Source organism: Camellia sinensis, chromosome 8, assembly GCF_055761805.1.
Source record: "Camellia sinensis isolate YWXY chromosome 8, ASM5576180v1, whole genome shotgun sequence".
Lineage (NCBI taxonomy): Eukaryota > Viridiplantae > Streptophyta > Magnoliopsida > Ericales > Theaceae > Camellia > Camellia sinensis.
The window spans coordinates 146,671,948-146,695,768 of NC_138968.1; the positions used below are offsets into that span (position 1 = coordinate 146,671,948).

At 37.9% G+C, this 23,821-nt stretch overlaps 1 pseudogene; it reads left to right on the plus strand.

Moving 5' to 3' along the window:
- Positions 1-156: 156 nt before the first annotated feature.
- LOC114276438 (G-type lectin S-receptor-like serine/threonine-protein kinase At2g19130) lies at positions 157-12,865 on the plus strand (annotated as a pseudogene).
- Positions 12,866-23,821: the final 10,956 nt, after the last annotated feature.

The window sequence follows — 23,821 nt, forward strand, 5'->3', positions numbered from 1 at the left end:
AAATCCAAAAAAATATAATAACATAGCATAAGAGGAATTTGTGACATATTCAAAAGCCACATGCATGTGTAGTGTATGTGTGAGTATATATCATTACCCTTTATTTCTTAGATTAGAAAAAATAGTAGTATTTCTTTAAAAAGTGATATTACAAAAATGGATCAAAAACTGAATCAAATAGACTGTAAAAGCTTGACGGAAGTGTAAGGAAAATAGGGGATGATGAATTAAAATGAAATTAAGGGGGTTGAAGAACTTGAAACCCTAGAATGAGAAAGTGTATGAAAGAGGAGGGGGAAGAGGATTTGAGGGAGGGTGGGGGGAAGAGGGAGAGAAAAGGTCACCATGAGAGGCTTGTAAAAGGTTAGGTAACTTCGTCGCTTGGGAAGAAAAGAATGGTCGTACATGAGCATAGAGCAGAGCCAGTAAACCTATTGAACCTATGGCGCACGATAGCAACTTCCTCAGTACTCCCAACGTCCTCCACCTCCGCTTATGCATCTCCTCCCTCTCTCTTTCTCTATGCTGAGAAACTATACCCAAAACATCTATGCTGCTTTGCGTCTGTAATTCGAATCCTCAAACGATCGTTTGTCCCAGCTGCCATTGATGTAGGAGAGAGAGAGAGAGAGAGAGAGAGAGTGAGAGAGAGTGAGAAGAGAGACCAAACTTAGTGGAGGTGAAGTGATGAGATCGGGGGAGAGAGAGAGAGGTGGGAATTTCTCTGTAATATATGGGTGTAGGAATTGAGGGACTTTAGACATAATAAAATAATTTTGTGGATCTCTTCCATTACGAAAAGTGGGAGAGGGACCCTAGGCCAATTTTCCCTAATATTTTTTACGGAATACGATAGCACACAAGCTATATTAATTGGTGGTATTGATTCACTTTAAGGAGACAAATATTCAGATATAATTTATAAAAAAAATACAGCCAATTGTTTTGGATTTTTATTTTTAATTAAAACACAAAATACAATTAATTTTAGCAAAAAATGGATTTTGAGTTTTTAATTTTATCAATTTAAACTCTAATATTTTGATTTGCTTTTAATTTAAATCATTTGTCCATTTTTGTTAAGTAAAATCAACAAAAAAAGAGTATTTTAGTTATTATATTCAATGTAAGTATACATAAAATGTCTAAAATATTATTTTTTATTGAATTTAATGATTAAAATATTATTTTTTCTGGATAAATAGTTTAAATTGAAAATAAATAAAAATTTTGGGGTTTAAAATGACAAAATTAAAAACTCAAGTTTTTTTTTTTGTTTTTTTGTAATTTTTCCATTAAATTAAGTAAATCATAAGGACAAATAGCTTGTGTGAAGGCATGTGTGATATTCATCTGTTGCAGTTTGAAATGAAGTGAACTAATGTAAATCATTCAAGAAGGTAATTATTGAAATTAATAGTTTATGGGAACTTTCCGATTTGTGCGGGTAATTTTCCAAGCATTCATGCATCTATCTATTCTTCTTTATAGATTTAAAAAAAGAAAAAAAAAACAATATCAGAATCGAGCAAGGATCCTCTAGAGTGATTTTTCCCTAAAGTTTCCTAAAGTACTATATTGCGTGGTTGAGATTTACTGGCAAGTCACATCAATTTTTCTGATGTGACTTACCAGTAAATCTCAACCACACAATATAGCACTCTAGGAAACTTTAGGAAAATTTCACTCTAGAGGATCTTTGGTGATCAGAATCTCCCTATGCAGCCTAAAAATACTTCAAATTCACGCCGAATTAATGCAAAAGGTGATTGAGGGAGGAATAGTAATATTTTCACTATGTTGAATTTATTAAAAAACAATAATAATTAATTTCGAAAAAAAAAAAAGTTTGAATTCTGTTTTTCTCCAAAATAGACAAGTACAGAATGTTTTCAACAATTGAATTTGCAGAGGATGAAACATCTTCAAGTTCGAGTTCTTTTTTGTCCTGTCATGCAGCTTAGACACAATCAGCACTGTGAGAAGATTTTTCTGCTTTTCAAATAACACAAACATCTTCTCGCAAGCCAAAGTTGAAACGATTTGATTTTTGTGTCATGAAATACTAATCAACAAGTTTAAAATATATATATATATATATATATATAAATTGTTATTACTTTTCTTCTGGGACATTGTTCCAACTCTTTTTTAAGGCCACAAGATCGTATTACTCTTGAGGGTGTTTGAAATCGAACTTTTTAGTGTAAGAACTGTGTGGCTTGTTTTGGTTTATCCTCACCAAGCCCACTGGAGATTACTTCGTAAAGAGCACAACCAACTTAATTTTTATGCTCCTGTTCTTTTAATACATTAATCACATCCAATTCTTTGGTGCAACTCTGTGCAAAAATGAGTCTCGTATGCAAAATTCAATGGCTCTTTCTTTGTGTTGTGCCCTTATTCATTCTATCTTGAATAATGCTATATGCACCAATTAGTATATTAACTAGTGTACCAATTGATGATGTGGTATAATTTAAGAGGTTTTTGAGATTTGTAATGTGATTAATGAGTGGGTTCAATAATAATGTTATAACTAGTACTGGTACACTAGTTAGTATACTAATTGGTGTATATAGCACCACCGTTCTATCTTTCAATACCCATTACTCAAAAGGATCAGATGGTACCAATACCATCTATGCTGGACAGTCTCTCTCTGGGAACCAAACAATAACCTCCTAAGGTGGATCTTTGGAGCTTGGCTTCTTCACTCCAGGCAACTCTCAAATCCATAATTGAAACTCTTGAAAGATGGAAATTTAGTCCTACTAGACCAGTCAAAGACTCAAATTTGGTTGACAAATTTGATTTCAAAATCGGCTAACTCAACCGTAACCATGCTCCTTGACAATGGAAATTTTGTCATCAGAGATACATTGGATTCCTCTAATGTAATATGGCAGAGTTTCGACTACCCAACTGACACGTATCTTCCCGGTGGGAAAATTGGATACAATAAACTCAAAAATGAGAAACAAGCTCTAACCTCTTGGAAAAATTCAGAAAATCCATCACCAAGTCTGTTCTCTTTGGAGGTGGAGCCAAATACAAGTCATATATTGCTTTGGAATGTGTCTAAGCCGTATTGGACTAGTGGGGTATGGAGTGGGAAAGATTTTAGCTTTGTTCCTGAGATACAATTGGACCATTACATAAAAAATATCACATATGTTAACAATACAAATGAGAGCTATTTTACATATGATGCCGGTGACCCTACTGCTCTCACTAGATTTGTGCTCGATGTGAATGGACAATTCAAAAAATTTGTTTGAAGGGCTTCCTACAGTGGATTTCGAAATGGATCATACCACAACAATGCACGGTCTATGCTTTTTGTGGTGCATTTAGTAGTTGTAACCAAAATGTACCGATTTGCACTTGCATTGAAGGATTTGAACCAAGGATTAAAGCAAATTGGGAATTGGGGGATCACTCAGGTGGGTGTGTGAGGAAAATTCCTCTACAGTGTGAAAACAGAGAAAATGACAAATTTTCTGTGGTGCCAAACACCTATTTTCTTGAGAATTCAGAGTCTTGGGAATATTGATGAATGTGAACTAGCTTGCTTGAGAAATTGTTCATGCAGTGCTTATGCTTATCATAATAGGTGTTTGATTTGGGGAGGTGGTTTGTTTAACCTACGACAACTCTCATCAGATGATAAAAGTGGAAGAGATCTTCATGTTAGAGTAGTAACATCCAAGCTGGTTGGAACCGAATTTAAGGCTAAGGCGAAGAGAAACACTTATTTGATTGTTTTTGGAGCAATTTGTGGCTTCTTCTGTTTCTTTGGTAGTGTCTTGGTATTCCTCTGGAGGAAAAGACAGAGAGACACTGTTGGTACTTTGGAGAAAGTTGATGATTTTTTGGCGGTGTTCAAGTATTGTGACATACGAATTGCAACGAAAAACTTCTTAGAAAATCTTGGAGAAGGTGGTTTGGGTACAATTTTCAAAGGAACACTGCCCAATTCAATCGCAGTAGCTGTAAAAAGGCTAAAAAATTTGAAGCAAGGAGAGAAGCAGTTTCGCGCAGAAGTGAGCACCATTGGGATGATCCAACACATCAACCTTGTTTGCCTTCGGGGTTTCTGCATACAAGGTACAAAAAGATTTCTAGTTTATAATTACATGTCAAATGGTTCTTGTAGAGAAGTGGTTTGGAAATACTCTATGGATCCTGTAGGACGCTCTTGATCCTCAGATAATCACCTGAAAAGGAATGAACACTCCGGTCGGGGGTACTGGAATTAGCACTCCGACGGATAAGTCAGTCTATACTCTCTTGGTTGCTTATAAATTAAGTTTCTTAGGTCTATTCTCACGTACTTCTCTTTGGCTGATAATCCTCTATTTATATTTTTCTTTTGGGCCTCAAGGTCGGGCCCACTTAGTCCATTGCACGTTTATTTATTCGGCCTTTGTTCAACTGATTCTACGGTCGATTAATATATTCGGCTTTGGGATCGTCCAGGATGGTATCGTATACAATATTTTTCCTAACTATCCTCAGATCATTATTCGGCTTTCTTGTATGCACATCGACATTATCCGGCTCCCACAATTGCCCCCCAAACATCCTATTAATACCAGTTAGTCGGCATGTTTGGTTTCAAACTTGAAAAGTCAAAGAAAGAAAAATGGTGATTAGCCTTATTCCAATGCATATGTCAGAACACACGCTTTTTAGGCATCATTACATCTTCCCGCCGCTTCGTACGCTTCGTTCATTTAATACGATTTGGAACTATGTTGTCCCTTCAAATGTATATTTTTTGAATACTCAAAACTTCTGGTCTGCCTTTCAGTGTACCTCCATTTCGCGACCTCTGCAACTTCCTCCGGTTTCTCATTGTCTTCTCTGCTTCTTGTAAGTTCTATTCTCTTTCATTTCGAATCCCATTTCCTTGTTTGTGTTTAGTTTTGCATACTTCTTAGACTGGCTAGGATGACAAAACATTTGAAAGACCTCCTTTCTGCGAATCGAATTTTTGGTTTTCGACGCCATTTTTCCATCCCCGACGATGTCCATCTGTCACTCGTAGCAGACAACACCATTGATATGGAGAGGACTGATGAAAGTACAATCATCTTTCCTCTGCTATCAATTGCTGAGGGCGGAGTCCGTTTCCCCCTTCACCCATTTTTAAGGGTCGTTCTTCGCCATTGGGGTCTAATCCATTCCCAACGTAATGTAATTTTTTTTTGCATCACAATAGGGGTTATAGAGTTGAACCGATGCCTTAGGATCAACCTTGGTGTACCTGCTATTGGGCATTGCTATGCCTTGGCCAAATCTTCTGGCCGGCACACCGACCATCACTTAGTGACTATGAGTGTGTTGACGATGTGATGGTCGTTGTCCGAGGCAACTGGGAATTCGGCGAGGGAGAAGATCGCCTAGATCCCGTGCCTAGACGAAAAGGCGAACCAGGTGGCTGTATAGTTCCTTGTTTTTTTTTTTTTTTTTTATATATATATATTTACTTAGCCTTCCTTCTATGTACTTATCGTTTTATTTGTGCATGCAACGATTTGAAGAAAGTTCTGGTTTCGGCTGACGACGTCGCACTTGCAAAAATTAACATCGCACTCCGGTTCTTTAGCCATCCAAACCTTCAGAAACAAGGGAGGGCGGCTCACATTCTGCTGAGATACGAGCTGACTTACACAACGTTTTCAGCGGCCGACAATATTCCGATTCCGAGGGGCGAAGAGCAGCTTATGGCCCTTATCTTCCCTAACTTCAAAAACCTAAGGCAGATTGATTTGGAAGCCTCCGATTCGGAGCAGGTGGAAGAACAAGTAGCCGAAGAGGCTGCCGAGGAGCCGAACCAGTCGGAAGCCGAGGTAGACGAGGCTCTAAACATGGCCTTTGAGGAAGCCAGCCTCAATTCATCCAATCCTCCGTCCACCTCATGCCGAGGGGACGTCTCTTTTGAAGACATTTTTACAGACTTAGGAGACCTTCCCGGTGCGTATCCTGAGAACATAGCTGGGGAGTCGCTCATGCAGTAGCTGGCTAGGAGGAAAAATGCTGTAAGGATGGCTGCCCGAAAGAGAGCTGAGACCATCTGATCGGAAACTCCACCCATTACCGTCACTGAGCCTTCCCTGCCTGTTATTGTGGAAGAAACGACTCAGGTAAGGAATGAGGCCGAGCGCGAAGCCGAGATGGAGCAAGAATGGGGGGATCATGAGGCCTAGCAAAGGGGGAAAAATTGCCCCGCAGAGCGCGAAACCGTCACTGGAGAGGACCAAGTTGATAAACGGCCGCGCATTGAGGAGTGGAACTTGGTTGTTCCGTTCACCGTTCAACCAAAGATAAAGAATGTGCCGATTGCTTCTGATGCATCGGCTTTGAAGAACCTAGCTGTGGCCTTGAGTATGGCCTCCTCAATTTCCTTGCTGGTTGATAGAGCCACATTTCGGGCGGAGCCAGATTTATTGTCAATTGCATTAGCCGCTCAATCAGCCTTATTGGTACATTACTTGCCTTATCTGCAGTCTTTCGCCTAAATATATATATATATATATATTTATTTTTTTTGTTTTTATAACTCTAATTCCTTGCTCTGTAGATGGTGGGCAGGATAACCGAAATCGGCCGCTGTCAACATGACGCAATTGAACAGATCAGCTTGCTGAAAGCCAAAATTGAAAATAAAAGGAGCAGGGTCGTGGAAGCCTTTCAAAGAGCTGATTCCGAGGCAGCGAAAGCAGCAGAGGAACGTGTGAGAGCCGACTCTGAGGCCAAGAACGCGAAGAATGCTGAACAACTAAGGCTAGCCGTCGAAGAGAGGGCGAATGCGAGTGAAGACGTGTTCAAGTTAGCCAATGAGGTGATTGCCAAGCTGGAAGCCGATTTGGAAGAGTCGAAGAAGGCAAAGGAAATAGCCGACTTCGAGGTTTCCAAAACGTTCCAAGCTGGGAAAGACGCCGCCTTGGCAAACTACGTGGAGGAAGTGCCCAAGTTTGAGAATCGGGGTTCAAACACGGCTGGCTCAAAGCCTTCACTGCGACTAACGTGACATTGGCGCAGCCGATTCCATACGAGCAGGTGGACGTTGAGCCGCTGGAGTCTGACCCTGAAGATTGATTAGAGTGATATTCTGAGTTTTGTTAGGCATCTTAGATGCATAATTTTTGTAGGTTTTTGTTAGTAGGTTCTCATTTCTTTACTTCGATTGGAAATTGAAATATAAGGTAATTTTTATGTGTAAAATGACTACTATCTGTACTCAAGTACTCAATTTATTAATGAAAATTTCCTATGCTTTTCTGTTTACTGCATATACTATTTGTTTTCAATTTATTAATGAAAATTTCCCATGTGTGTTTGATGCATGTGTAACTTAAACATCCGATAAAATAACTGTGTAAATCGGCGCAAGGCCTTGACATCTGGCCGATTATCTTATTGAATCTATTTAGCCAATTATATTAATGAATTTTCCCTTGCCCCAGCTAATGAACTGGAACGCCGAATACTGTTGGTTCATGGAGTGGCTGGGGCACATGAACTTATCGGCGCAAAGTCTGGACATTTGGCCGATTAGATTAATGAATTTGCCCTTGCCCTAGCTAGTGAATGAACTGGAACGTCGAATGTTGTTGGTTCATGGAGTGGCTGGGGCACATGAACTTATCGGCGCAAAGCCTGGACATTTGGCCGATTAGATTAATGAATTTGCCTTTGCCCCAGCTAATGAATGAACTGGAACGCCGAATGGTGTTGGTTCGTGGAGTGACTGGGTCACATGATCTTAACGATTCTGGCACAAGGTTGTGAAATTTAGCATTGATGAAGTCGCTTCGGGGGCGCTGCACCCGTAATGAATAAATGGAGTGGGGGCAGCGTGCGTGGAGGGGCCATTTTTGCGTTAAAATCCAATAAATTAGGGGAAGAAAATAGCAGTGTGGAAGACTGTAGATGGCCAGAAGATTATTCTTCAACAGTAGAGGAGAAGGTAGGACATTGGCGGAGTTAGACACAAGGATGAATCGCGGTGGCGAGCGCACGCGCTTGGGGAGTAGGACGTCGAGGGAGCATAAAAAATGCCAGTCCCCGTGTTGTCGAAGTAGGTCACCCAGAAAAGAAAAACAGCAACGTGGTAACTCCCCTCGACCACGCTCGAGAGGGGAAACCAGTGCGACGCCGCGTCTGTTAAGTTTTTCGATTTTTGTGGGGAACAAATTGATGACGGAAGTGGATTCGATTCTTCGTGACCCAAATGTGGCAGTCGAGTTTGCTCGACAGATTTTCTTACCAGAAGTTCAGCAGTCGATGGTTGGTTGACCTGATTTCGAAGTGTTTCGGGAGGGCATTCATGGAACGGTAAAAGGGCTATACACCGCCTATGAAATCGGCATGCGTTTACGTGACACACGGCGGGAGATAGAGTAGAAGGATGAACGCATTCGAAATTTAGAAGCTCGTGCAGAGAAAGCTGAACGTGAATTAGGAAAGGTCAAAACTGCCGAGTCTCCGTCGGCCGGTCAGACTAATCCGATAGTAGAGGAAAGGGTGACCTAACGGCTTATAAGTCATACGATTGCCGATCGAGAGACGACAAGCATGTTCGCAATAGAGGCTACAAGGACCAGGGCTTACGAACAAGACTTCCATGATGACTGAAAAATTGGGATAGAGAAGACTAAGGAAAAACTCGCCGAGGAGGTATGTCGATGCGAGAATTGTGGGTTCAAGCACGGGTGGGTCTAAGCCCTCCAGGCCGTGGAGGCTCTCCGGGCAGCAGACGTTGATTCAGCGTCGCCGTTATATTAGAGTCACCATTTTTCCTTTGCGGTTTACGAAGTCGAGAAAAGTGACGACGAAGGTGGTGCCAGATAAAACTGAACTTATTGTATTGTTTTAACGCAAATTGGATGCGAATTATGTATTCTCGATCAATTTAATGGAACGTATTATTTTAAATGTTTGCATGTTGTTTCTGTCATCTACCATTTTACGTCAATTGTGTTTACGCTTGTGAATCATAATATAAACGAAAGGAGTGCCGAATTCGGAGGCGTTTTGCCTCGGCCAATCGTGATTTCTACGAAGGGCGCTCCGAATTCGGAGGATTATTCGGCCCAAACGTGATATCCACGAAGGGCGCTCCAAATTCGGAGGCCTATTCAGCCCAAACGTGTCTTGCACGGATGGGGCTCCAAATTCAGAGACTTTTATTTTGGCCAATCGTGATATCCACGACGGGCGCTCCGAATCCGGAGGCTTATTCGGCCCAAACGTGCCATTCATGGATGGGGCTCCGAATTCGGAGGCTTTTATCTTGGCCAATTATGATATCCGCGAAGGGCGCTCCAAATCCGGAGGCTTACTCGGCCCAAGCGTGACTTGCATGGATGAGGCTTCGAATTCGGAGACTTTTATTTTGTCCAATCGTGATATCCACGGAGGGCGCTCTGAATCCGGAGGCTTATTGGGCCCAAGCGTGACTTGCACGAATGGGACTTCGAATTCGGAGACTTTTATTTTGGCTAATCGTGATATCCATGAAGGGCGCTCCGAATTCGGAGGCTTATTCGGCCCAAACGTGTCATTCATGGATGGGGCTCTAAATTCAAAGGCTTTTATCTTGGCCAATCGTGATATCCATGAAAGGTGCTCCGAATTCGGAGGCTTATTTGGCCCAAGCGTGACTTGTACGGATGGGACTTCGAATTCAGAGACTTTTATTTTGGCCAATTGTGATATTCACAAAGGGCGCTCCGAATTCGGAGGCTTATTCAGCCCAAACGTGTCATTCACGGATGGGACTCCAAATTTGGAGGCTTTTATCTTGGCTAATCGTGATATCCACGAAGGGCACTCCGAATCCGGAGGCTTATTCGGCCCAAACGTGTCTTGCACGGATGGGCTTCGAATTCGAAGACTTTTATTTTGGCCAATCGTGATATCAACGAAGGGTGCTCCGAATTCGGAGGCTTATTCGGCCCAAACGTGTCATTCATGGATGGGGCTCTGAATTCGGAGGCTTTTATCTTAGCCAATCGTCATATCCATGAAAGGTGCTCCGAATTCGGAGGCTTTGGATTTACCGAACTAAATTTCATATAGTAGGAAATAAGAAGCCTTGCAATGTAAAAGTGAAAGTTGTACACGGCGAACATTCAAAACAAGTTATCATGCTCCACAAGTCGGGTTAATGATAAAATTTACGCAAATGCGTGGAATTCCAAGGACGCGGCAGACTTCTCCTAGACATGTCTTTGAGCTGATATGTCCCTGTGTCGGCGATTGACTCAACCTAATAGGGGCCGTCCCAATTGGGACCTAGCTTTCCTTTGGCGGGGCTCCTAGTAGCGAGAAGAACTTTCTTCAGGACCAATTCTCCGGGTATATAATGTCGCAGCTGCACACGTTGATTATATGATTTAGCGAGCTGCTGCTGATACTGTGCCATAGACGCGAGGGCACGGTCTCGGCGTTCTTCGATCAGAGTCAGATCCAAAGCTAACATCATGTCATTATGGCCCAAGTCAAAGACCTTTGTTTTTAGAGTGGGTAAGCCAATCTCTAGAGGGATAATTGCCTAGGTTCCAAAATAAAGGGCGAACGGTGTTTCCCCAGTGGACCCCCTTGGTGTGGTGCGATGAGCCCACAACACACTAGGGAGCTCTTCGACCCACCTGCCTTTAGCTTTCTCCGACCGTTTCTTGATACCGTCTAAAATGGCTTTGTTGGAGGTTTCAGCTTGACTATTGCTCTGTGGATAAGCCGGGGTGGAGAAATAGAGCCGAATACCATACGTGCTTTACAATTCTCGGTGGATGCTGCAATCAAACTGGGTGCCGTTGTCTGAAATAAGTGCTCTTGGAATGCCGAATCGTGTTATGATATTTCTTCATACAAAACGCTTAACATCAGTATCTTGAATGTGTGTTAGTGTCTCCGCTTCAACCCATTTTGTGAAGTAATCTGTCACGATAATCAAGAATTGCTTGTTGCCCGGGGCCCGAGGTAATGGTCCAACGATATCAAGTCCCCATTGAGCGAACTGCCAAGGACTGGTGATAGAGATTAACTCTTCAGCAGGCAAATGGGTTAAAGGGGAAAACTTCTAGCACTGCTCACATTTCTTGACGTAACATTCGGCATCAGCTCTCATGGTCGGCCAATAGTACCCCTGTGTCACAACTCGATGAGCCAAAGAGCGCCCGCCAGAATGGGCACTACAACTACCTTCATGTATTTCAGTCAAGAGTTCCTCGACTTTATTTGGATAAACGCATTCTAGGTATGGACTAGAAAGAGATTTTTTGTAAAGCTTTCCTTGCGGATCTAAGTAATATCGCAGAGCTTTGTTTTGCAGTTTGTGTGTTTCTTTCTTGCCCGTCGGGAGCTGCTCGGAAGATAGGAATGCCGTGATGGGGTCCATCCAACTTGGACCTGATTCTATGATATTGATCTGGATTGACTCCGAAGGGCCAATGCTCGGCTTAGGGATGAATCCTACTTCAATTGTCCATTTAATTTCTGAGTTGATGGCGGAGGCTAGGCAAGCCAGGGCGTCTGCATGTGTGTTCTGATCCCAAGTTATTTGATTCAATTCATGATGGTCGAATTTTTCCAGCAAGGAACTCGCCATTTTCATGTAGGCTGCCATACGGTCATTTTTGATTACGTATTCCCCCTTCAATTGATTGATGACTAGTTTTGAGTCGTAGAAGATAAGCAGATGCCGAGCACCAAGGAGAAGTGCATTCCGTAAGCCGGATAACAGTGCTTCGTATTCGGCCTCATTGTTCGATGCTTTAAAGCCCAGTTTGATAGCGTGCTCGATTATTGCCCCGTCGGGAGTGCCGGAATTAGCACTCCAACGGATAAGTCAGTGTATACTCTTTTGGTTGCTTGTAAATTAAGTTTCTTAGGTCTGTTCTCGCGTACCTCTCTTTGGCTGATATTCCTCTATTTATATTTTTCTTTTGGGCCTCAGGGTCGGGCCCACTTAACCCATTGCACATTTATTTATTCGGCCTTTGTTCAATTGATTCTACGGCCGATTAATATATTCGGCTTTGGGATCGTCCAGGACGGTGCCGTATACAATATTTATTCTGACTATCTTCAGACCGTTATTCAGCTTTCTTGAATGTGCATCGACATTATCTGGCTCCCACAGTTCTCTAGAGTCTCACTTGTTTAAAAAAGACAACATTAATACTGGAAAAAAAGGTACAACATCTCAGTTGGGACTGCTAGAGGATTGACTTACCTCCATGAGAAATGCAGAGATTGCATCATACATTGTGATATTAAGCTCGAAAACATTTTACTGGATGCTGAATACAACCCAAAAGTGGCTGATTTCGGGCTTGCTAAGCTTGTTAAACGAGAGATTAGTCAGGTTTTGACAACAATGAGAGGAACACGAGGCTATCTTGCACCAGAATGGATATCAGGTGAAGCAATCACGCCAAAAGCCGATGTTTTTAGCTATGGAATGCTGTTATTTGAGATTATATCAGGAAGGAGAAATAATGACATAGTAGATTATGAAATGGATCGGTACTTTCCATTTTTAGTGGCAATGAAAATGAAGGAAAGCGAGGAATTAGTCTTGAGCTTGTTGGATTGGAAGGCAATGGTGATGTTGAAGAGGTGATTAGAGCTTGCAAAGTTGCTGCTTGGTGCATTCAAGATGATAAGAAGGATAGACCATGTATGGGACATGTAGTCCAAATTCTAGAAGGAATTTTAGAGGTGGATATGCCTCCAATTCCACGGTTTCTCCAAGGATTGGCAGATGATCCATTGGAACCACGCTCTTTCTTGGAGGACGGTTCAACCCTGCTTTCTTGAGTTTATAATAGAGTGCTAGGTATGACTATTTTTGGGTAGTGAACAAAGGCAAACCCTTTTTTTGTGTTCCTTTTTTGTATTGTTGAATTTCAATAAACTAGTGTTTTCTGAAAGATGAACAAAAAACTGAAAATAAATATAAATGTTGTTTCTAAAACCTTATTTAATTAAGTTTACATGACCAAAAGTGCTGAAATTTTGTTAATCTAAGTTAAAAGGAATTGGTATCAAGAAACATATATAACATTGAATTAGTATAATGGAATATAGTCACACACTTATTAGTTGTACAATACAACCACCAACTCAAAAGAAAAATACCAAACTAGGTACAGAGACAGACTACGTTTTTTTGCCTCTGTTAGTGAATGAATAACGAATAACATTGTACATGTGATTGAAGATTGGAAGTAATATGTCTATGTAAACAAGGCCCATATAATAACACGAGGAATCCACATAGCCTCCCAAAAATGGTTTCACAAATGCATTCTCAAGAATATATGCTTGGCAATATGCCCTGGTACACAAGCCCGTTGCATAGAACAATGATGTGGTAGTTATAAGATACTTCAATGGTAACGAAATGAGAAATTCACTGTTACCAAATCGTAACAATTGAATCGAAAGTTGAGTTCCCAAAGCCAGTAAAATACGTATGAGTCCGGATCTTCTGCCATACTTTCTTGCCGTGGTCGAAAACAACGTCGTTTTCGATCATTTTTTTTTAATTCAAAAAATTCATTTCCTTGTTTCCCCCATTTTCTCTTTCTCTGTATCGTCTTTCCCCCCTTTTCTCTTTCTCTGTATCGTCTTCTTCGCTTTGCACCATCTACCTGAGGCGACTAAACCCTAGCAGAGAAAGAGAGGCATTGTGAGAGGCGACTGAAAAGTCAGAGTGAGGAACTGCAAGAGAACTAACGCGAGCTAAGAGAGGAAGTGAGAGACGAAAGAGATGGCAGAGATGGAGGAGCAGCGCGATAGCGAGCAAAGGATCATGGGCGACGGTGAGTCCGGCGGCGATGCGATGGCGGGAATGCGACATTGCGGTGACAACGAGGTCTATTTCATCATCTTGCTGTTATATATATATATATATATATTATATGTATATATGTATAGATTTGTTTCAGATTTTAACCCATTTCAGATTGATTCATAGATGGTTGTTATCTTGCTGCTATATATATATATATATATGATATATATGTATAGATTTGTTTCAGAAGATCCTGTTAATTCAAATTAACCCATTTCAGATTTTAATCTGTTGCCTAGGTGTAATCTGTTAATTGAAATTAACCCATTTCAGATTTACTCTGTTGTGTCCTGAATTTGGCCTGTTTGAGTTCTGAAAATGAATGGGAGTCCTGAACTTTCAGGACTGAAAATGAATGGGAATGTGAGTCCTGAACTTTGAGGATTAAAAATGAATGGTTGAGTCTTGAGTTCTGAAAATGAATGGTTGAGTCCTGAATTTTGTCTGTTTCAGTTCTGAAAATGAATAGGAGTCCTGAATTTGGTGTCTTTGAGTTCTGAAAATGAATGGTTGAAAATGAATGGGACTGCCCTGTTTGATCTGAATTGATTAACTCTGTTGCCTAGGTGCAATCTGTTAATTCAAATTAACCCATTTCAGATTTTAATCTGTTGCCTAGGTGTAATCTGTTAATTCAAATTTAGATTTTAATGTATTTGATTCAGATTAATTCAAATTCGATTCAGATTTTAATTCAAATTGATTCAAATTTGATTCAGATTAACCCATTTTAATTCAAATTTGATTTTAATATATTTGATTCAGATTTTTTTCTGTTAATTCAAATTCATATTTTTTTTCTGTTAATTCAAATTTAGATTTTTGAAATCAATTAATTCAATTTTTTTTCATATGAAATGGGTTCACTAACTGAAATGGGTTCAGTCACTGAAGTAGGTAAAGTTTATGTTATATATATATAAGTCAGATTTTTTCATATGAAATTTTATGTTCTATATATATAGTTAATCACATTGATCTATTTTAACATTCATACATTTAGTTTTCATTTCATATAATTTGTCTCCATTATATGGTTTATATATATGAATTGCAGGTAATGAAAGAAAGCAATATTGTTGATGATTGTGGTTGGAAGCCGAAAGTGGGAATGCCATTTGACTCTGAACAAGCCGCATATGACTTTTACAATACGTATGGGGGAAAGGTGGGCTTTAGTATTAGGAAGGCCTATGCAAACAAGAACAAACATACGAAGGAGATAACATCACGTACATTTGTATGTTACAAAAGAGGGAAGTCGGGGTATTGACAAACGAGATCCACTTGTCAAAAATCCAAGACAAGAGGTAAGATGTGGTTTTGGTGCTCGATTTAGTATCAAGTTAGATAGAATTTCAGGAAAATATATTGCTTGTGATTTTGTTGAACATCATAATCATGATCTTGTGCCTCAAGATTGCATTCATATGTTGCCATCCCAAAGAAAAATATCTACCACCCAAGCAATTGAAGTAGAATTAGCTTCACAATCTGGAATTCCTCTTAGGTCGGTTTATGAACTATTTGGTAGGGAATCTGGTGGAAGAGCATCATTTGGTTTCACCAAATTGGACCAAAAAAATTACCTAAGATCGAAGAGACAAAAAGATTTGGAATATGGGAAAGCGGGTAGTGTGTTGCATTACTTTCGTAAGAAAACTGTGGAAAATTCATCTTTTTTTTTTATGCAGTCCAATTAGATTGTGATTAGCAGATAAGTAATATATTTTGGGCTGATGCTCAAATGATCATGGACTATGCTCAGTTTGGTGATGTAGTGACATTTGACACTACTTACAAACTAAATAACGAGCATAGACCTTTTGGATCATTTGTTGGATTTAATCATCATTGAGAAACAATTATATTCGGTGCAGCATTGATGTATGATGAGACTGCTGAATCTTTTACATGGTTGTTTCAAATTTTTTTGGAGGCAATGTCAAACAAAGCTCCGAAAACTATTTTCATGGATCAAGATGCTGCGATGGCTAAGGACATTCCAATTGTCATGCCCGATACAAACCATCGTCTTTGTACGTGGCATTTGATGCAAAATGCTGTACAAGTGTTGAAAACTTTGCAGTCCAACTCTCGCAAACGTCACATAGTCCTGCTGACAGTCATGTACATGGACATCCCTGAGAAGTTTATTTTATCTTCATTTGTTTTGGACAGATGTATTTTATGTTGGACAAATTTATAATGATTTGGATAGATTTGGACAGTTTTCTTTTATTTTGGATAGATTTGGTCTTATGTATGTTGGACAGATTTGGTGTTATGTATGTTGGACAGATTTGGTCTTATGTATGTTGGACAGATTTGGAATGATATGGACATCCTATGGATAGATTTCTTTTATTTTGGACAGATTTGGTCTCATGAATGTTGGACAGATTTGGTTGTGTTATTTTGTGTTGCACAGGTTTATAATGTTGTGGACAGATATGGAAATAATCAATCTGGACAGATTTCTTTTATTTTGGACAGATTTGGTCTCATGAATGTTAGACAGATTTGGTTGTGTTATTTTGTGTTGCATAGGTTTATAATATTGTGGACAGATATAGAAATAATCTAGACGGATTTCTTTTATTTTGGACAGATTTGGTCTAATGAATGTTGGACAGATTTGGTTTTGTTATTTTGTGTTGCACAGGTTTATAATGTTGTGGATAAATGTGGAATAATCTGGATAGATTTCTTTTATTTTGGACAGTTTTCTGCACAGACTTGAATTTTTGACAGATTTGGATAGATTTCATTTGTGTTGGACAGATTTGGTTATGTTTTAGACAACTTTGGTTGTGTTATGTTGTGGACAAATTCAATACCTGTGCAATAGATTTCATTTCTTTTATAATATAATGAATGAACAAATATAAAATGAGGACAGATTTGGACAGATTATGTTGTGGACAGATTTCATTTCTTTTGGACAGATTTTACAGGTGAAGAACAAGTATGACCTGACCAACAATAACAATATAAAATAATGAAATCTGTCCACAACATTATAAAATAATGAAATCGTCAAGCATAGGTAATTTCAGGTAATGTCATTGGCAGAAACAAAAAAGAAGCGCATCACATTCGTCAAACATAGGTAATTCCATTAAGCTTTAAATATCAACATTCATAGTTTAAGGTTTACAACATTCAAAACCCAAATACATCCACCAAAAAAATAAAAAAACAAAAAACTAAAAAACTAACTAAAAGGTTACATTCACTTCATTAGTGCTATTAGCATGGTAAAACCAATCAACACTATGGTTGTGAACATATACAGTTTCATCGCTTCTTGGTTTGCCTCAACTTGTTCCAATCTATTTATAATTTCATTGAGTTTGTTAACATTATAATCATAGCCTCTCTTATCTTCATTCTTCATATGACTAGCTTTACTTTTCCTTTGGATATTTTATGCATTCCCAGTCAAAGCCGCTCCCCACCCAAAGTACTCGCACATCCTATCTGTACACTTGAAATACAGCCTCCCTGGATTTTTCTCTGATTCCGATATGAACACTGCAGCTTTTTTTCCACAATTGCATCTTCTATTTTGCAAATATCCAGCATCAATGTTTGAACCCATTGACATGATCCTAGTAAGAGCATTTTATGATACAATCAATCCATTACAACTTAAGACAACATTCAAACAAAGATGTAAAATAAAACACTAATCAATGATACAATAACCATTTGTCTAATAAACATTGTCATTTTCATGTTCATGTTCATTCTTAATGTCATTTTCATGTTCATGTTCATTCCTAGTTCATATACATAGTTCATGTTCATTCCTAGTTCATACACATAGTTCATGTTCAAACCAGTAAAATAGCACACTGTTGTTTATATGCATTGTCATTATTCATGAACACACTGTTGTTTATAGCACATTGTTGTTCATATGCATTGTAAAATAGCACACTGTTGTTTATAGCACACTGTTGTTCAAACAATTCAAATCAAACAGGGCAGTCCAAATTCAGATCAAACAGGGTAGTCCCATTCATTTTCAGAACTCAAACAGACCAAATTCAGGACTCAACCATTCATTTTCAGAACTCAAGACTCAACCATTCATTTTCAGTCCTCAAACAAACCAAATTCAAGACTCCCATTCATTTTCAGAACTCAAACAGACCAAATTCAGGACTCAACCATCCAAATTCAGTCCAAAAGTGTCAAAAATTGAATTCCTCAATCATTCTGTTGCCATATAAAAGGAAAAAAAATCTGAATCATTCTGTGTCAAAAGTTTCAAATAAAAGGAAAAAAAAATTCATTTTTAATAGTAATGTGGAACCCAGATTAAGGAACCCAGATTAAGGAAGGCCAGATTAACACAATCATTCTCTGGAACCCAGATTAAGGAAAATTGGACAAATGTTTCTTCATACTGTGGAACCCCCTTCAGGCCCAGATTAATGTCATTATTCCAATAAATTGGGAATAAAACAAACATTGAACAGATTAAGTAGTTCAAAAATTGGGAAAAAATTGAACTAGTTCATATACATAGTTCATGTTCAAAAATTGGGAATAAATTCGGAATAAGACCAAATCAACAGATTAACACAAACAAAAATTGGGGAAAAATTGAATAGAAATAACACCAAATCTGTTTCAACAACAAATCCATCAAACTCAACATAAATCAGAAGCATCTATTGGCAACAAAATCATATAAAAAAAAGTAAAAAAACACGAAGGGACGAAGGGAGAAAATGAGAATGAAGAGATCCGGACCTTGTCGCTGTCGGCTGCCGCTTCCCCTCGCCTCACCACTGCCTCTCCTCTCCTCGCTGTAGTCGCCTCTATTCTTTATTCGTCTCACTAGGGTTCAACACCAAACAACAAAGGCTGAAGCAACATATAAACAACAAAGGCTCAAGAAAAAAAAAGAATTAAAAAAAAAAAATGGTCCAAAACGACAGAAGATCCGGACTCAAATACGTATAGGCTTCCTCCTACGTACAACAGGATCAAGCGTAGATCACTCTCTCCGGAGCTTGCTTGTGTGAAGAAAAAAAAAGACAAGCCATTAGTTTGGTCAAAACCAGCGGGAATAATTGAAAGTGCTGCGTAGTTGACAGTGCCAATGAGAGTGGTAATAAGCATCATCGAGCCATCATGTCTTTGGCTGATTTCTCGGTTTCTTTTCTCACTACGCCATGGTTTTCCTCGAATACTTTTATTGTTGTCTTTCCGTTGTTGTTTGGATGATGTAGAAGATGGGGATGAGAGTCATTCTCTATATGCTGTGAAGAAATTGAAGAGAGAGTTAAAAGTAAATAATAGCTACTACTATTATCATTACAGTTCCTCTGGAGTTTATGTCCGGTTCTTTAATTGTTGTTGATGCACTTAAAATTTCTCTAATTATTCAATGCATGTCTACGACTATAAGTATTGTAGGTTAAGAGGTTTGTTTGTGCACTTTTTAAAAGTTAATAATGAAAAAGAAAGAATGAAAGAGAAAAAAATAAAAAAATAAAAGCACCTATTTTTTTTATTTTTTTATTTTTTCCTTCTTGATGGTAGGCTGGTGCACTTCACAAGATAGGCTTTAACGGTCCAGACATGTATGGGCTTCCAAGAAACACATCGAAAGTCAAATTGATCAAAAGTCTATGAAACGTGCTAGCATCATTCTGCTATGCATCTGGTAAGATTACTTCAATGTGTGTTGGTGAAATATTTAAGTGGCTTAGCAATAAAGATTTGAGAATAAAATTTAAGGTTTGAGTCTCCCTAAAGTGTCAGAATCATTCTCTTATATATCTGGTGAGATTATTCTAATATGTGCTGCTGAAACATTCAAGTAGCAATAAAGATTTAAAAATAAAATTTAAAGTTTGAGTCATCCTAAGGGATTACTAGAGATTTGTCTGATCATTAACTTTAAATCCTAAGATTAGGCAAGTCAAAGTGCACACAAATTAACCTGAACACTCAATTATCTTGGTGATATATTAGATAGTTAAAATTACTTAAAATTCCAATAATAAGATCTCATAAGTCAAATTCATCCAAATTACATTTTTGGCTTTGCAAATAAGATATTTGCTTTTGTCTTGATGAGGTTGACTACAAGAGTCCAAATTGGAATGCAGACCACTCATTGATTTTCCATTGGTCCCCCTGCAATTATAATTCTCCAGAAGAAGATTTCTTGCTTTCATGCTGGTGCTATGAACTGTGTTAAAGATAATCCTCCACTGGAAAACTTAAAACTTCAATGTAAACTACTCTCTTCAGATATTTCCCAATTAAACAAATCACATATAGAAATATTTGTCTACTGGCATGAGGTGTGTTACATATACCAATTGATATATCAATTAGTATATTACTAATATATACTATGGCATTATTACTTTAATACTATGATCCCGCCTATTTTACAAACAACAAAAATTCAAAGTCTTTGAAACTAAGTCATATTATCCGTTAGTACACTAATTAGTATACTAATTGGTACATATAGCATTATTCACCGGCATGCATAATGTTAAAAAAAAAAAAAAAATCAACTCGATTGATTAATGGGTTGGGTTTCTTTGAAATTCAAGTATGAAATTGGCCATCATGTTCAGACAAGTGGGGTCGCCATTGGTCCTATTTTGATAATTTGAACTGTTTATTTTATAAGACTTTTTATATATATAACCCATGAAAAAAATTAGATCGATCCAATAATTATAATTTTTTCATTTCATTGTGTGTCTGGAAGAAATGAATTATCTATTTTAAAAACATATTTTCATTCATTTTTTGGGGAGAAATACAATAAAATGAAAATGTTGTGATAATTGGATCGACTTAATTTTTTTTTATGAATGATATACATAAAAGATCTTATAAGATGAATAGTTTGGATTTATTGAAACGAGACTCCTAGTAAATTTTACAAGCCTAAATATGATGATCAAATTCATTTTTAAATTTGAGAGAAGTCCAATCCTTAATTAAAATGAATTTATATCAATAGTTTAAAGTTGTAATTGCTCAAATTGATAGTTCACCAGGGCAGTGCCACAAATATAATAAATTTGAGTAGACAAAGTAAGTTTTTTCCTTTCGTATATATATTTTTTTCTTTTTAATTTTTTTTTATCAACAAATTTCAGATCTAAATATAGCGTCAGTTATAGGAAATCCAAACCAAAACCTATTGGAATTTCCAATCTGTCCAGGTAATTTTCCACATATTCATTCATGAATCTATTATTCTTTAGACCATTTTCCACTGCAAGAATTCGCATTTTTGGCGACCAATTTTAGCAACTAAAATTAATTTAGTCACCAAAAACCATACTTTTGGCGACTAAACTTGGTATTAGTCGCGATTGGTTCAAAAATTAGCTACTAACTTTTTTTAGTCACTGTAAAGTGCTTATTGGCGACTAAAAAATAAATTAGTCGCTAAAAACTTACGCAATAGGCGACTAATAAACATTTTAGTCGCTGTTAGTTGTGTTTATTGCCTACTAAATTTTTTTAGTCACTGTAAAGTACCTATTGGCGACTAGAAAATAAATTAGTCGCTAAAAACTTAGGTATTAAGCGACTAACAAACATTTTAGTCGGTGTTAGTTATATTTTTGGCTACTAAAGTTTTTTAGTCGCAGTAAACTCATTTTCGCGCATAAAATGTTGGTATTTACTTTTGGCGACAAATCTTTTGTCGGTAAAAACTTATATTCAACGACGAAATTTTTTTTTAGTCGTCCTACAAAACCAACAAAATTTTGGTAGGAAGATTAAAATACTACCGTGTATTATCAAAGGAAACACCCCTCTTGCTCTCACTCTCGTCCACAGCCCATCGATCATCTCCTCTCATCGACAGCCCATCGATCATCTCCTCTAATCCACAGCCCATCGATCATGTCCTCTCATCGACTAACCATCGGCCACCGTTGCGCAGAGCCCCTGAACCAGCAGAGGTACACCGTCTGACACCCATTCAATTTGATTCAGGTTTCTCTCGTTCTCTCTCTCTTCGTCTCTCTTCCTTCTTCTATTTCCCTGTTTCAATTTGATTTATGAGTTTCATTTATGGGAAACGAGTTAAATGGTTTATGATTTGCCTATGATTATTTGGGGTTTTTTTTTTTTCGTTTTTTTTTTATTTGATGCAGAGGCTTTCAATATTGAACCCGTAGGTATATCGAGTTTGATTTTTGTTCTACATTTAGGGTTTTTTTTGGGTTTATTTTTATTCGTATCCGACTCTGATGTCGGAGAACAAGCTGCTGCGTTGCATGCTAGCCTTTCAGGCACCGTTTGGTCGGCTGCCATTGATGAAAGCCATGCCTCTGAGATTGCCACGGAGCACACTGTCGCTCTGCAGAATTCACCATTTCAATTTGAGAACAGAGTGAATGAAATTTGGTTGATGTTTGAAGACCTGTTCATTATTCAAAAAAAAAATGTTAAAATCTCTAAAATTAGATTAGGTAAGAGAGACAAGAGGAGGGACTTAGAGAAAGAACACAAAATTATGTGTTTCCAAATGCTCCTTATTTGCTATGTTTGAAAATATTAGAAAAGGGAACAACTTGAAATGTTAAAAATGTCCAAACTTTACTTTTTCTTTTTCCTTTTCCTGAAGAAAATCAATGTAAAGAATAAAAGCTTGTAATTTAATGTTCTTCGAATCTTGTCTTTGCTTGTAGCTTAATTAAGTGAGTGCAAGAATGAGTAATCAGAAATATGTTTTGTGGGTCTTTCTCTTTTTTAATATTTGCTATCCTTTGCTTGAGCTCCTAAACTGCCAGTTATCGTATTGTGTGTATATGTATATAGTTCGTAATTGGTTTCTTCATCATCGAATTCTACAAAAGTAAATTCAGTGAAATTTTTGAATTTATCATATAAGAAATTAACTTAGGGCTAATTGGAGTAAAATGGTAAATGATGCCTTAAGGGCATTTTGTTAATTTGTGCCTGGGAGAAAATTTGGTAATTTAGGTCTTGATGGCATCTTACACTACAGGAAATGACACTTTTGGCGACCAAAATATTGGTCGCCAAAAGCCCTACTTTTGGTCGCCGAAACAAATTAGCGACTAATTTTTTTGGTCGCCAAAAGTCGTCGCCTATGCTCTGTCGGCGATAGTATTGGCGACTAAACTATTTTTGGTCGCTGAAAGTGAATGTTTTGGCTACTAAAGTCTGGTTAGTCAGCAAAGGTTATCTTTTGGCGACTAAAATATTAGTCGCCAAAACTGAACATTTGGCTACTAAAGTCTGGTTAGTTGGCAAAGGTTATCTTTTGGTGACTAAAATATTAGTCGCCAAAACTGAACATTTGGCTACTAAAGTCTGGTTAGTCGGGAAAGGCGATATTTGGCGACTAAATATTTAGTCGCCAAAAGTGTTCAAATAAAATTAATTTGATTTTTAGCTACTAAAAATTTTAGTCGTAGATAAGTTTTAATCCCAACATTACTACATTTAGGGACTAAAGAATTTAGTAGCCAAAAAAATTATTTTTCATTAAATTTTATTTTTTGCTACTAACCATTTGGTCGCCGAAAGTCTTCATTTATTTTTTGCTACTAAACTATTTAGTCGCCTAAAGTCTTATATAGTTTTGGCTACTAAATTTTTAGTCACCAAAAATCTTTGGATTCTTTCTAGCTACCAAATATTTAGTGGCTAAAAACATTGATTTCCTTTTTGACTACCAATTGGTTAGTCACTAACAAATTCACTTTTTCTTTTTTGGCTGCTAAACATTTACTTGCCAAAAACTTTATTTAGCGTTTTTTTATTATAATTTATTTATTCACAACCTGTATTTATTTCGTGCAACCTGCACCCTGTATATAAACAAAATAATACATATTTCTATTTCGTTTCAACCATACAAAAATTTGGTGTTTTAACATCAAATTCTATACAAATCAAATATAA